The following is a 17206-nucleotide window of genomic DNA, read 5'->3' on the forward strand; positions in this document are numbered from 1 at the left end:
TATCAAGTTGGGTTCTACCCATAGGATGCTCCATGGATGCTCCATGGGAGTTACAAACCCATGGGTCATGGAAATGAAGAGTCATGACACATTAGGGTTTACATGGTGTAACCCTAGATGTGTCAACACTATATAAGGATCATATTCTCCACAAAATCGGCTACACACAAGTTAGACAAGGAAACTAGAGGGCTTGGCCGGTTTTGAGAAGTGTGTGTTATCTCAAGAGTCTTTCCAAGAGCATTTGGTGTTGTGTGAAGCATTTGAGGCATCACACTTGGGGTGCTAGGCTCACAAGGTTTCAAGGAACACAAGCAACAACAAGGTAAGTTATTCTATCTATGATTCAAGTTAAAATTGTTCCCCATGTATGCTAGATAGGAATATAACCTTGGAATTCAACTTTGCATGATAACTAGACAAACATAGATCCAAGGTTATTAGGGTTGCATGTACACTAGGAAGTGTTAGAATGCTCAAAACCCTTCAGTGGTATCAGAGCCTAGGCTTGTTTGTTTGTTATTTGTGCTTAAAAGTTGAAGAAAGTCGAAAATCTTGCTGTCTGACTGATGGACTCGGCGAGTCCATGGGGAGGACTCGACGAGTTCATGTGTATCTTCAACCTACTCGGCGAGTAGGTTTATGCCCTCGGCGAGTAGGGTCGACAGAATGCAGAATTTCGACTTGTGTTGCTGGAAATGGATTAGAATCATTACCCTAAAATGTTTTGGTACTTGAAAACTTATTTTAGAAGGTGTAATGTCTTTTCTAACTCATTTACAACAACAAATTATCAAAATTACAAAGATTAAATGTGATTTTGATTCTTGAAAGTGTTCATATTCATATTCTTGTTCTTATGATGTTTAGATGATCATAGGAATTATTTGTAACCTATGTGGTAGAATTAATTCATGATCATAATGTGTTTTAATGGAGTCCATAACTTGTCCTCAAGTTATGGAAAACCAAAAGTCCCTTGGATTAAAAAACCATTAAAAGAACACAAGAGTTAGAAAAATGAAAAGTCCTCATTTTATTACTCTATTAAACTCATAAGTTACAAGAAATGAAAAGTTTTGAAAGATTACAAAACTTGCCCTTAAGTTTTGGAACAAGTAAAGTTAAGTTAAAACTTTAGTTCCAACCCCTAGAATTTTAAAAGTTAAAATTCAACCCTTATACTTATATTATTATGATTTAATAATTATATATATATGTATAAGAACAAAGTCGTCTTACCGCTAGTACGCCTCATTCACGAAGCCGGTCTATAAGGTGGGTATAAGGTTGTTGCCTATAAAATGGTGACTTAATGGGTGTCCACTCTCACCCACCGCTTGCTTGATCGGTGGAGGGTCGTTAGCCGAACGGGTAAGACAAGGACTTATTAATTCTCATTCAAAGTATGATGAATATTATAAAGTAACTAAATGTTTTATTAAATTCCCAATCTTAGTTACTTTAGGAAAAATGTGAATAAGGTGCTATTCCATGAAATTACACTTTACACTTTGATTAAGTCGTTGGTGGAGCGTGTGTGGTTAACCGGCACACTAACTTGGACTTAACAAGGTAGGTAAAGGGTGACTTAGGGTTTATTATAGTATCGGTGGAGCGTGTGTGGTTAACCGGCACATCGATTGAGTAATAAACTTTAAGGGTACCAAGTGATTTGCATGGTTACTTCACACCTCGTTTTGTGATCCTCGGTATCCCAGTCACAAAACTTGGAGGGCACACTCGAGATTGAAACATGCCTTTGAAAAGTTCATTGAATCTCAAAGAATCTAGGAATTTCTAAGAACCATTCAAAAAAAACCTAATAGTAAAATATTGCGGTTTTCGTGGTGGAAATTGGTGAATCGTCATTCACCTACCTTTCAAATATGATATAGCTTAGATTACGGCATACCTCTTCTAAGTTATATTATATTGTGATTGGATCCTAGCCTTAATATTACATTTGGGTGTTTTATTAAGGACTCTCTTATATCTAAACTAATCTTGTCCTCTTTCCTTCAGATGTCTTTCAATAATGCTTCTGGCTCTAATCCTAATGGCTCCTTTTCCCTTATGAACTTGTGTGGGAAAGTCACCTTTGATGGATCCAACTTCAATGAGTGGATCAGAAACATCAGGATGATTACCCGCTACGAGGACAAAGAATATGTCCTTGACAAGGAGCTTAAGGAGATTGATGAGTCCACTGCAACTCCTCAGGAGATCGCTGAATTTCGGGCACATGAAAGGGATGCTACGAAAGTGGCTTGCATCATGATGGCCACGATGACAGCGGAACTCCAAAAGTCTTATGAGGATTTCTACCCTTATGAAATGCACCAAGATTTGATGGAAAGATACCATCAAAGTGCAAGACAAGAGAGGTATGAAATCATCTGCTCCATGATAACAACCATGATGAAGGACGGGGAATCCGTTACGAGCCACATGCAGAAAATGCAAAGGTATGTGGATCGTTTGCTGAAGCTTAATGTGAACTTCCCGGAGGATCTTGCAATAGATATTATTTTGCATTCCTTACCATCGTGCTATGATCAATTCTGCATGACATATCACATGAACAAGGAAGAAGTCACCCTCAGCAAACTTCAGGGACTTCTCAAGACCGCAGAAACAGGTCTTAAGGGGAAGTCGCTTGCTATCACTCCTAATCAAAACTCTACTCCGGTTTTGGCAATCGGGAAAAGTCGAGGGAGGAAGAGAAAGAGCTCTTCTAAGGGTACCAAGGCTCGGACCCTTGATGGCTCTTCTTCAAGTGGAACCAAGAAAGGTTTCGTTACTCCTTCTTCTGACCCAAAAGAGGCAGAATGCTTCTATTGCCATGAAAAAGCTCATTGGAAGCGGAACTGCCCAAAATACCAGCAAGATGTGAAGGATGGGAAAGTTAAACCCAACCATGCAGGTATTTACACTATCATTTCTAATAACTCACCCCATTCTAATTCTTGGGTCCTTGATACCGGGTGTGGTATTCACATTTGTTGTGACTTGCAGGGACTAAGAAGAAGTGAGGATGTGGAGCAAGGAAGGATAAACTTGATCATGGGGAATAGGAAAGCTATACCTGTTACCAAGATTGGAGTTTATACTTTATCGCTAAGTAGTGGGTTTGGTTTAGATTTGAATAAGTGTTGTTATTCGCCAGGAATGGCAAGAAATATTATTTCCTTTCATGCTTTGTACAAACAAGGGTTTACCTTTTCATTTAATAATGAAGTTGGTTCTATAGATGTTTTCTATAATAATGTCTTTTATTTTAAAGCATTACCTTGTGATGGTGTGTATGAAGCTGTATCTGTTGTAGATAACTTGGGAAATAATGTTTTGTGTATTGATTCTACTAATAATAACTTGGATAAAGCATCTTTATGGCATTGTCGTCTTGGACATATAAGCAAGAAACGCATAGGCCAACTCCAAAAAGATGGAGTCTTGGAGTCATTTGACCTAAAGTCAGATGATAGTTGCGAATCATGCTTACTTGGAAAAATGACAAAGTCACCCTTCACAGGTTCGTGTGAGAGGGGTGAAGGTTTGTTGGACCTTATACACACGGATGTGTGTGGACCATTCAAACATGCCACAAGGGATGCTAATCGTTATTATTTGACTTTTACTGATGATTATAGTAGACATGGATATGTCTACTTGATCAAGCATAAGTCAGAGACTTTTGAGAGGTTTAAGGAATTTAAACAGGAAGTCGAGAATCAATTGGGCAGGAACATTAAGATGCTTCGATCCGATCGTGGTGGTGAGTATCTTAGTTCAGAGTTCCTCGACTATCTAAGGGAATGTGGGATAGTCTCACAATTGACACCTCCCAGGACACCACAGTTGAATGGTGTGGCTGAGAGGCGTAATCGAACCTTGTTAGATATGGTTCGTTCCATGATGAGTCGAGCTTCACTACCAATCTCATTCTAGGGGTATGCCTTAGAGACTGCCGCCCATATTCTTAATCTAGTCCCTACAAAGAAAGTTGCCAAAACTCCTCACGAGATGTGGACTGGTAAAGTACCTAAACTAGACCACATCAAGATTTGGGGTTGCGAGGCTTTCGTGAGACGCGAGACTCATGATAAGCTCGAACCTCGAAGCGAGAGGTGTATTTTCATCGGTTACCCACAGCGATCCTTTGGTTACCTCTTCTACAGACCCAGTGACAATGTGGTCTTTGTAGCAAGAAGAGGAGTCTTTCGAGAAAGAGAGTTTATAAGCCAAGGAGACAGTGGGAGGCAAATTGATCTTGAAGAAATTCAAGAATCAAGCGGTGAAGGAACTTCAAACTCTAGCCCTCAACTTGAGGAGGAAACTCCTGTTGAGCAAATTGACAAATCTGTACCTCTGAGACGTTCCACGAGAGTTAGGAGTGCACCTTAGCATTACTATGGATTCCATATTACTGCAGAAGGTGAGACACTTATTAGTGATGAGACACTAGTAAGTCAAGATGACCCTAACAGCTACGAGGAAGCCATGGCAGGCCCCGAGTCTGCTAAATGGAAAGAGGCTATGGATAGCGAGATACAATCCATGTATGACAATCAAGTTTGGAACTTGGTTGAAAATGTACCAGGTCGTAAGACAGTAGGGTGCAAATGGGTCTTCAAGAAGAAGACCGACATGGATGGTAAAGTACACACTTATAAGGCTAGACTGGTTGCAAAGGGCTTCTCTCAAATTCCTGGAGTGGACTATGATGAGACCTTTTCTCCGGTAGCCAAGATTAAGTCTATTCGGGTTCTGTTAGCCATAGCTGCATTTCATGATTATGAAATATGGCAGATGGATGTCAAAACCGTTTTCCTTAATGGGAAGTTGGCTGAAGATGTTTACATGAGTCAGCCAGAGGGTTTTGTCAGCAACGAGTACCCTAATAGAGTGTGTAAGCTTGAGAAATCCATTTATGGATTGAAGCAAGCACCTCGCAGATGGAATCTTTGCTTTGATGAAAAGGTCAAGGAATTTGGCTTTTCTAGGAGTGAAGATGAATCTTGTGTGTATGTCAAGGCTAATGGGAGTATAGTTAGCTTTTTGGTATTGTATGTGGATGACATACTACTCATAGGAAACGACATTCCAACTCTGCAGGAAGTAAAGTCCTGGCTTGGGAAGTGTTTCGCTATGAAGGACCTTGGTGAAGCTGCCTATATTCTAGGGATAAGAATCTTGAGAGATCGGAGTAAAAGACTAATTGGACTTAGTCAGAGTACCTACTTGGATAAGGTGCTGAAGAGATTCAGCATGCAGGATTCCAAGAAAGGAGAGTTACCCATCCAGAGTAACACCAGATTGAGTAAGACACAAAGCCCTAGCACTGAGGCTGAGATAGCAGAAATGAGTCGAACACCTTACGCTTCAGCTGTAGGATCGATCATGTATGCTATGACGTGTACTCGACCCGATGTAGCTTTTGCCTTGAGCATGGTTAGCAGGTATCAGGCGAACCCTGGCAAGGCACACTGGACTGCGGTAAAGAATATCCTCAAGTACCTACGGAGGACTAAGGACTGGGTTCTTACCCTCGGTGGGAGTGATGACTTGAGAGTTGTAGGGTATAGTGATGCTAGCTTCCAGACTGATAGGGATAATTTCCGCTCTCAGTCGGGCTGGGTCTTTACCCTAAACGGAGGAGCAATTTCTTGGAAGAGTTCCAAGCAAGAGACAGTGGCAGATTCTACTTGTGAATCAGAGTATATTGCAGCTAGTGAAGCAGCAAAGGAAGCGATATGGCTGAAGAACTTCATTGGAGACCTTGGAGTTGTACCAGCTATTAAAGAGCCAATGGAAATTTTCTGTGATAGTGAAAGTGCTGTTGCCTTAGCCAAGGAACGAAGGGATCATGGGAGATCCAGACACATCGACAGAAAATACCATTTCATCAGACATCGGATCGAAGAAGGACTCCTCGTGGCAAAGAGGGTATCATCGGATGAGAACCCAGCAGATCCCCTCACGAAGGGACTGAGTAGGGTTAAGCATCTCCAGCATGCTCGGAGCATAGGGCTGAAGGATGATATAATTTTTAGTAGTTAGATAACCCAGAAATTTGTAAAGTGTAATTGACATTTGATGATGAATAAAAGGTGTTTTATTTATGAGTAAAGTGTTGCTATCTCTTGTCAATCGTTTACTATATTTCTTTTGCATGTTTTGACTTCCAGAATAATTTTGTTTGGTGTAACATATTATTCAAACCTCCACAGTCGGTCATATGTCGGAAGTAGGTATGAATCAAGACTGTCATGATGGGTTGTAGAGGTCTAAGGTGTTGGACAAGGCTACAACAATCATGAGTGCTCATAAGTTCTGAGCATTGGACTCAACCCACGCTCACTGGAATCACTTCATGGAATTCTATCTCGAGTGATCGTGAGACGGTAATATCATATAAGTCTTCAAACCTAGAGATATGATTTGTTACTTACAAGTTGGTTATGCATTGACTGTACGAAACCGCATTGGTAACTCGATGTTATAAAACGTACTTTTGTGTGTAATTCAATGAGTGGTAGAACAAACATATGAGTCGAAGTTTATCTGTTCCTTCTTGGATTAGAAGCTGATATCTGGGCCCCTCGATGATTTTGTTTTGACCCATGTACCGGGCCCGGTCAGAACTAAGTTGATGTGTTCAATTAAGTTCTATGTCAAACAAATCGGAAATCGGGAAACAAACTGCTGGACAATAAGTAAGACATTGTTCCATGTATTTGTCCGGCTGATATCTAGAACGGAGGATTATATGATCACTTATCTTAAATGGCATACCATCGTCTTCTCAGTTCCAAGAGACCTTGAAAGAGCTACGATTGCCGGTCGGTTCCTGAAGTACTAGAGATATAGTTATTAGACTTATCCAAGTGGGAGACTGTTGGATAAGGTGTCTAAGTCCATAACTATTTCGGGCTTGTACTTGACCCGACCCGGCATGGTCCATTTGGGTTGCATGGCACCATGCAATTGGATAGACTAAATGAGAGAAATAACACTTGGAGATTATTAATATATTATAAGTTCTAATATATTAATAATATTATTTGATTAGTTGATCAAAGAATTAATTTGGAATTAATTAAGTGATCAAAGGATAACTAATTAAATATATGGGTTGATTATGTAAATCATCCATATCTTGTATAGTGGGCTAAGAGGCTCCATGGATTATCAAGTTGGGTTCTACCCATAGGATGCTCCATGGATGCTCCATGGGAGTTACAAACCCATGGGTCATGGAAATGAAGAGTCATGACACATTAGGGTTTACATGGTGTAACCCTAGATGTGTCAACACTATATAAGGATCATATTCTCCACAAAATCGGCTACACACAAGTTAGACAAGGAAACTAGAGGGCTTGGCCGGTTTTGAGAAGTGTGTGTTATCTCAAGAGTCTTTCCAAGAGCATTTGGTGTTGTGTGAAGCATTTGAGGCATCACACTTGGGGTGCTAGGCTCACAAGGTTTCAAGGAACACAAGCAACAACAAGGTAAGTTATTCTATCTATGATTCAAGTTAAAATTGTTCCCCATGTATGCTAGATAGGAATATAACCTTGGAATTCAACTTTGCATGATAACTAGACAAACATAGATCCAAGGTTATTAGGGTTGCATGTACACTAGGAAGTGTTAGAATGCTCAAAACCCTTCATTAACATGATAAGGGAGGCGGAAATGAAGGCTTAAGGTCCTTTAAATAGGACACAAACCCTGAAAATTAGGGTTTTCACACTCAGCTCCTACTCGTCAAGTTGTGGTCCTCCAACTCGTCGAGTAGACCCTAGAAATTACGCGACCATTAACACTCTCTACTCGGCAAGTTAGGGCCTCCAACTCGTCAAGTTGATAAGACAACAAGAATATAAATTAATTAAATATTATACCTGGGATTCGGGATGTTACACCTATTGTAAGGAAACAAGGGTCAAGTAAGACTTGAGCCAAGGTATCATTACTTAAACCATGTGGGATTCGTATTTTGTTGTTAACAAAACTATGGAAAATGCCATTAGTGTATGGGTTCAAAATAAGGTTCGAGTCATGGTTAGGTAATAGGAACATCCAAGTGTTGGAACCGTAGCTCGTAGGTATACCAAATTAATATTTTAATAGTTTATGATGGATAGCTTGCTGACATTTTTTTTACAATTAGAGTTAACATTCTTCATGGTTTTTAGTACATAATATCGACTTGATTTTTTTTACCTATGTTGAGTTTTTTAAGCATAATGGTTAATTCTTCATGGTTTTAAAGCCCTATTGTAAGGAAACAACAGTCATGTAAGACTTGAGCCAAGGTATCAGTGGTTAAACCATATGGGATTCGTATTTTGTTGTGAACAACACTATGGACAATGTGAATAGTGTATGAGCTCGAAATAGGATTCAAGTTATGGTTATGTAATAGGAACATCCAAATGTTGGAACCACGGTTTATGTCATGGTTAGGTAATAGGGACATCCACGTAATCAACAAGGATTTTCTCCGTTCTTTATTTGGAGATTGAAAGATGATCATAGAGTTGTGAATGGATAATTTTGGAAAATCGATGGAGTTAACGAGGCTTGTGAGTGAGATTTTTGTTGTTGGGTTTGACGACACCGATAAAAACACACGGTGAGCCTAGAAGAGCATAAGAAAGAAGACATGGAATAGTACATATTAAATTAGATCATATAATATATATTAGTTTAAAGGTAATCTTCAGAAAAGTCCAAATATTTTGGTTTATTGGTAATAAATAATGAAAAAGCCCTAAACTTTTGATTAATTAATGAAATAGCCCCAAAATTTGGATTAATTAACGAAAAAAGACGAGATACCGGCTAAATCTGCGAAACCGGCCACGAAGGGTTAATCCAAAGTTTTAGCCGGTAATCTGTCCTTTTTTGTAAACAAAATTTAATTTGGGATTAAATCGTAAACTGGCCTAAAATATTGAGATTTTTTCACAGATTTCCCTTATTTAAAAAAAAACTTAATAATAAAAAAAATATTTTTGTGTTTTTGTTAAAATAACTAATAAAATAAAAAAACATAATAAAATTTAAAATAAATAAGAGAAAAAAAATTGTGAACAAATTATACATCCGAAACTGACCTTTAGAGATTTTAAAGTTAGATAGACCGAGCGTTCAGCAAATATTGGTTCTTGAAAAGTATGGAGCCGAGATAGACCGAGCGATCGGCTTATATCGGTTCCTTAAAATTACGGAGCCGAAATAGACCGAGCATTCGGTTCCTTTCGGTTCCTTAATTTTCATGAAACTAAAATAGACCGAGCCACGTTCTATTACACTTAGCTAACCTTTTACGTAGACGAAAGGTGTTTCGATACGGAATCTGCTTCAATCATACCTAAGCCATGTAGTATTCTATGAAAACTCGTTTCAGGCAACACCTTAGTGAAAACATCGGCAAGCTGATCTGATGATCGAACAAAGTGAACTTCCACATTTCCATCTTCAACATGGTCTTTGATGAAGTGGTATCTCAGTGCAATGTGTTTGGTCTTGGAGTGTTGCACTAGATTATGACATATCCTTATCGCACTTTCAGAATCACAGTCAAGTGGAATCATCTTCATACTTAAACCATAATCTCTGAGCTGACTTTGTATCCATACCACTTGCGATGTACAGGATGCAGTTGCAATGTATTCAGCCTTGGCTATTGAAAGTGAACCACATGTCTGCTTCTTTGACTGCCAGCTGACAAGCTTTCCATCAAGGAATTGGTATCCTCCCATTGTGCTCTTTCGGTCCAATCCGCATCCACCAAGATCTACGTCTGAAAATGCTTGAATAAAGAAACTGGAATTTGCTAGATACCAGAGACCCAGAGATGAGGTTCGCTTCCGATAGCGAAAGATGTTCTTCACGGCTATCATATGAGGCTGTCTTGGATTAGCTTGAAATCTGACACAATACCATACTGATAACATTATGTCTAGTCTACTAGTCATCAGATACATGAGAGATCATATCATTTGACGATAGAGTGTCATGTCTACAGCCGGTTTATCCAGAGATGGCATCAATTTCGTGCCAAATACCATAGGAACCTTCACTTTCGAATCTCCCTTCATTCCAAATTTTGTTAGCAAGTTCTTGGTGTAAGCCTCCTGATTTATAAATATACCTTCTGGTCCTTGTCTAATGTTCAGTCCAAGAAAAAAAATTAATCGGGCCCATTGCGCTCATTTCAAATTTAGTCTCCATCAACTTCCTGAATTCAACTGTTAGGTTAGGATTCATGGAGCCGAAGATGATGTCATCGACATAGATTTGAACAATCATCAAGTGTTCTCCCTCTTTCTTACGAAAGAAGGTTGGGTCAACCGAACCTTGTTTAAACTTAGACATTTTAAGGAAACGAGTTAAGGTTTCATACCATGCTCTTGGTGCTTGCTTTAGACCATACACCGCTTTGTCTAGAACATAGCAATGATCAGGATACTTTTCATTTATGAAACCAAGTGGCTGTTCTACGTACACTGTCTCTTCCAGTTCTCCATTTAAGAAGGCGCACTTCACATCCATTTGAAAGAATTCGAAGTTTTTATGAGCAGCATAGGCAAGAAATATTCTCACTGATTCCAATCTAGCTACTGGAGCGAACTTCTCTTCATAGTCTATTCCCTCTTCTTGGTAGTATCCCTTCACCACTAGCCGAGCCTTGTTCCGAATGATGTTGCCCTCTTTATTGATCTTGTTCCTGAATACCCATTTTAATCTGACCAGAGAAGCATCCTTAGGAATGGGAATCAATCTCCAAACATGATTTCTTTCGAACTCATGCAGTTCGTCTTGCATTTCTTGTACCCAATCGGTATGATCAAGTGCAGTATGGCCCGTATTTGGTTCGATTTTGGAGAAAAATGAATTAAACATGCAAAATTCGACTTGATAAAATAATGCAGTCTGCTTCGCTTTCATTTGAGAATGATTAAGAACTCTTTTTGATGATTCACCAATGATCTGTGTTTTGGGGTGATCCATTGTCCATTTAATCAAGGGAGGATAATTCGAATCATAAGCTGGATCCAATTTTGTATTGTTATTCTCCCCCTCAAATGGCGAAGTATATCCAACGTCAGGTTCAGGTATTTCTCCCTCAGTTAGAGTGGGATGCTCCCCCTCGGCTGGAGATAGATTTTCCCCTGCTGCTAGATGCTCCCCCTCGACTTGAGCTTTGTTAATTGGAGTTGGATGTGCTCCCTCAACATGTTGTTCTACTGTGTTGGAAACAGAGGGTTGACTCTCGGCTGCTATAAGAGGATCGGTTTCAGCAGCATGTACAACTTCATCGATGATTTTCTTCAGATGATCAACTTTTTTGTCGGCTGCATTTTCCTCCGAATTGATTGCCTTTTCTGTTTCATCAAATAACCTTGTGTATTCTTCAAACAAGTTGGAAATTTGAGTTGAGACTAGACCAGTTTCAGGGAAGATTTCTACTGTAGTTCTGTCGGTTGATTGAATTTTCTTAACATAATTGTCATCAAAAGTAACATAGTAGGTTTCTTCGAGACGCTTGGATCGTTTGTTTAGAACCCTATATGCCTTTGAGGTCATTGAATACCCAAGAAATATCCCTTCATCTGCTTTGACGTCAAACTTGTTTCGGTTCTCCTTGGAGTTAAAGATGAAACATCTGGAACCGAACACATGGAAATATTTTATGTTGGGCTTTCTATTGTTTATGATCTCGTATGGGGTTAAGGTGAATCTATTGTTGAGAAGGGATCGATTCTGAGTGTAGCAAGCACATGCGATGGCATCAGCCCAAAAGTATAGAGGAAGTGAAGCAAAAGATAGCATCGTGCGGGCAGCTTCACAAAGAAATCAGTTTCGCCTTTCAACGATTCCGTTTTGCTGTGTAGTGTAAGGAGTGGAGAAGTTGTGAGTTCCTCCTCTTTCAGCCAAGTAGTCTTCAAACTCGTTATTTTTAAACTCAAGACCATTATCGCTTCGAATTTTCCTTACACTCTTTCGTAGTTGCAACTCAACCTGCTTGATGAATGCTTTCAACTTGGGAGTTGCTTCAGATTTCTGTTTAAGAAATCTATCCAGGTGAAGCGAGAAAAATCATCTACAATAACAAGTATGAACTTACTACCACTGATGCTTTCGATAGCCGAAGGTTCACACAAGTCAATATGCAGAAGCTCAAGAGGTTCAATGATTTTTGTATTGATGCGCGTGGGATGAATCATTCGGTGCAAAGGTGCTCCTTATCGAATTCCAGAGGAGGAAGACCTCGAACATGATCACCCAACAGCAGTTTGTTGATGTCATTGAAGTTTAGATGCGAGAGTCGTCTATGCCATAACCATCTTTCATCAGATTTTGCTTTTCCCATTAGACATATCATAGGTTTGCCCTTGATGGGGTTGAGATTGAGAGGATACATCTCTCCCTTGCGTTGAGACTTCAACAGAACTTTCTTCGTGTTCTTCTCAATGATTTCTGATCCCTCATCATCAAACAATACTTTTAGTCCAGTTCCAACCACTAGTTGCGAAGCACTGATGAGGTTGTACTGCAAACCTTCCATGTATGCAACTTTTCTAATTGAGAATTCACCATTTGTTATCATACCATATCCTTTTATTGTTCCAAATGAGTTGTTTCCATACTTCACAAATCCACCATTTTTAGGGAACGAAACTCCCTCAGTTCTTCCTTCCTTCCTGTCATGTGACGTGAGCAGCCATTGTCAATATACCATTCGTCGTTCAACTGCTCGTCACTTAACACCGGTAAATTTAAGCAGATTTAGGAACCCAAAGTTTATTGGGCCCTGGTAAGTTTTTCATAGAAAAGGGAATAACAACAGCAAGATCAACCAAATATGTTCTTTTAACTAAAGTGGTTTCATCTTTGCGTTTGATGGTGTACACCTTTATTTTATTTTTATCTTATTTAAATTGAGGTGTATTAGATGGTCTTTTGTTAGCAGGAATTTTCTTTGGATTCCTAAGTTCAGCTGACTTTTTCGTATTGGTGTTATTTGTCTCAGAGTCAAGCTTTCTTATTCCTTTAACATCTTTTAAGGATTGTTTCTTGTGTGTTTGGCGAGAATGACCGAAATAGGATTTTCGGCTCTCATCCTTGGGTTTTGAACCGTGACTGGAAGTTCGACTCTGATCCTTGAGTTTTGAACCGAGACAGGAGGTTCGGCTCTGGGATATGAAGTTAGGATCAAAATTGGGATGTTGGTTATGAACTTTGGTATTTTGACGACCGAAACTGGAGGTTTGGTTCTTAGAGTGAAAGGAATTTGGACCGAAACTTGGCCTTCGGTTCAACTGACTGCCTGCCTTGTATGATTGATTACCAGCTTGAGCATCCTTCTTGATCTGGACAAAGTCAGGATTTTGAGACTTCCAAAACGGTTTTCTGTCACTCAAGTTTTTCATGTACCTTTGATTTCTTTGGCGCTTTTCATCGGCCGGTTGTTTTTGAGATTTATGGATATTGAAGCTTGGTTTTGGCTTTGGATTTGGATTTGGATTTTCCTTATGAGTCACAGCTGGATGGAACTTCTTCTTGGGTTCTTCTGGTATCTCTTTCATTCCACATGTTCTTGGTTTTGGAAAACTTGAGGGTTTGTTAATGGGTTCTAGAACATATCTACCTTTCACCCTCCATGATGTTTGCTCTAACAAGCCAACAGTTTCGTCCGCATTATCAATAGGAGCTGACCAGAAGAAATCGTCACAACCTCCAGCGTTTTCTTAATCTACCAAAATTTTCTGTTCCGCTTTTTGTCTTTCAGATACTCCTTTAACAACATAGACTTGATTTGGAACCGTTTGTACATTTTGGTAGACCACTGCCTTTTCTTTGAGTTTCTTCAACTTTTTATCTGACAAGTGAGCATATTCAACTGAGCTTTCGGATATAAGCGGTTTTTCAGTATCAGTTTCGCTCCTCAGAAACTTTGAGCAATAGATTATGTCTTCCATGGAGATCTCGCTCATCTCACTTTCATCATCAAACTCAGATGTACTCACAAAATTTATCTTATGTTCGGTCATCAATTTGGCATTTGATGAGTCAAATGATTTTAAGGTCTCGGTTTTCATTTTTAACTTATCATTTTTATCTAAGATCAGTTTTAACATGCACTTATGTTCCTTAGAATCATTGAAAGTTTCAATTTTGTCCAGACCAATTTTATAAGGAATGGAAGTTTCTTCCGAGGACATTATTGATTCACATTCATCAATGAGCCCATCCTCCTTAAACTCAAGGAAGAGCAAGATCATTTTATGAATCTTTTTCCCTATTTCACAATCTAAATGCAATTGCGTGATATTAGTATATAAACGTTTAGCAATGAAGCAAAAAACATTACGTTGTTTCAAAAATCTCAGATTGTCTCGTTGCAAATAAATTATTTCATCCCTACCCTAACTAACTCTTGCTCCTTTAGCTCAATCCATATTCGTCTCTCCTCACTCTTCGTTGACAACCTGCTAATTTGGTCAGTTAGGTTAGAATTTGTTAAGCGAGTTTGCATGAGACTTCCGCTTAGATTATTAAATTTGAATTTTAGTTCATTTAATTCCCTTTCATAATCAATTGCCGGAATTTTAAGAGATTCAAGAAGGGATTGTACCTTTTTGATCAAACGATCGCAGTCGTTGATCTTTTCACCGATAGGCTTGGCTGCAAAACATTTGTCTTCATGTAGATTCGGTTCCTTATGCTCAGTCTTGGTTGTTACTCCAGCCATCACCATCAGGCATCTTCGAGTCACTTTCTCGTCTTCTTGTCTCGTCACAAATGCTCTACCATGTGTTGGCCTTCTCATCTCTTCATCCTCTGAATATGTGGACCACACTTCAACCCTGCCAAATTCGTCATCAATCACCTTTTCTTGAACAATCAAGGCGTTCATTGGACCAGCACTAGTTTTCTTCTTCTTTATCTCTTCAAGCTTTCTCATATGATAAGTTTCATCATCTTCACTCTCTCTTCTCTCGGCTAACTTTTTCAACATGCAGTCCTTGGCAAAATGATTCTTGCCATGACAGTAATTGCAATCATACCCTGAGTCACCCACCAGTTTGCTTTCCTTATTTTCATCCTCCTTCTGAGATGTATTCTTAGACTCTTCCTTTACCTTTTATGAACTATAGCTTCCTTTCCAGTTTCGGTTCTTACTGACAGGGAATTTCTTCCGAGAAAACTTCTTTGGATTCGACACCATCATCGCATACTCGTCACTCGTAAGATCACACTCAGACATGTCATCTTCCTCTTCTTCTTCAATCACATTTTTGTTCATCGAGACAAGAGCAAGTGAGCCGACACCAGAGACCAACTTCGCTTCTTTTGACACTGTGCTTTCATGTGACTTTAGAATTTCTATAAGTTTCGCTAGGGAATAAGCCTTGAATTGTTCATGCGCTTTCACAGTTGAGACAACCGCCATCCACTCGGGTCTTAAACTGTTCAGGAAGGTGAGTTTATGTTTAACACCCTTCCTTTCAATACCATGCTTTGTCATCTTGCTGAGCAGATGATTGTAGCGATCAAACATCTGAAGCAAGGTTTCTTCAGGTTTTTGTGCAAATGCACCAAACTCAGAGAGAAGAAGAGTTTGAATAGAGTGCTCTAGATCCTTGTCGGTTGAATACAGTTCTTTCAACCTATCCCATATCTCCTTAGCTGTAGTGGATGAACTCACTAGCCGGAAGGTGTTAGCTTGTAAAGCGAATCTGAACATTCATAACGCCTTGACATTCCACACCAGTTTATCTTTTTCGTCCTGAGGAATCTTATCCTCGTCTGCTATCAGTTTGTTATACTCCTTTTGGGTTTTCACAGTTGTATTCGTTCCAGATTGAACAAATGGACCCAACATGATTGCTTCCCAAATCAGATACCCGTTATCATCAGATCCAACCATATAATCTTCAAAGTGATGCGCCCATACTTCATAATCCTGCGTGTAAAGAATGGGTACTCTTGTAGTGGATCCAATGTTGTTGGAGATGTTGATGGAATTACAATGTACGTCGTCTTGAGACATGATGAGCCTTCCTTGAAACTGTTAGATTCTGACCTGTAAACTTGAGAATAGGGTTTTATCAAAAACACCAGTTTCCGTCGATAATAAAACGACGACTCCTATATATTCGATAAAAGCGGAAACCCTATAGTATTCTTCAAACAGAATGAATGTGTATTTGTTACACAGTCTCCTGCTCCAATACTAATTTTTGGAATTAAAATTCTAGTAGGATCGATATGTTCTAAACAGTGAATAAAGTAATAAGAACAAGACACATGAATAACTCAAACAATGCTGAATGATTAAACTTCAACACCCTAGAAGACCTCGATGAAGAACTTCGACTATAGAGGTGTTTTAGGGTTACAAAACAATAATCAAAGTAATAGTCTCAAGACCTTGTCTAATGAATACATGCATGCACTATATATACTACATAACCCTAACAAAACACGGATGGACAGGCCCAATTCGGTAAATATAAACAAAGCCCATGACGCAACATATTTATCCTAAAATTAGATAAAGCTGATATCTATTAAGAAAGTTGTAGTGGTCGTGACAAGGATTACAGATATATAAAGAATACCAAAATCCGAGTTATAACAAAGAAGTTATGACCTGTCGAAGTTTCGCGACAAAACCGGCACAGTGCCGAATGTCGTAAAAAGTGAGTTTTTGATAAGCTACTTTTTAGCCTTAGTGATCTAAACGAAAGTCGTAGTGCTCGTTAAACCGAGAGTATGTATAAAAAGAACGCCCAAATCTGACTTTGTATAAGGAAGTTATGATTTTTTTGAAGTTCCAGCTTAGCAGTAGACAACTAAAAACTCGAATTTTAGATCGAGTGATTTTTAGCCGACACTACCTAAACGAGAATCGAAGGTCTCGTTATTAGTAGTACAACGGTAAAAAGTCTGACGAAAACGGACGCCGGATGAAGAAGTTATGAATTTTTAACGGATTTCCTATCCCGGTCTGTTAAAAATAATAATATAAAAATTAAATTCAAAATTAGCTGACAAAGTATAAACGGAAGTTGTAGAGCGTAATTTTACCTACGCGTGCATATAAAGAACCAAAAACGGAGCTTGTATGCGAAAATTATGGATTTTAGAAGTTTTTTCACAAAAAGCGAGAAAATTC

Source organism: Lactuca serriola, chromosome 2 (assembly GCF_051521515.1).
Source record: "Lactuca serriola cultivar US96UC23 chromosome 2, Lser_US96UC23_V15, whole genome shotgun sequence".
NCBI lineage: Eukaryota > Viridiplantae > Streptophyta > Magnoliopsida > Asterales > Asteraceae > Lactuca > Lactuca serriola.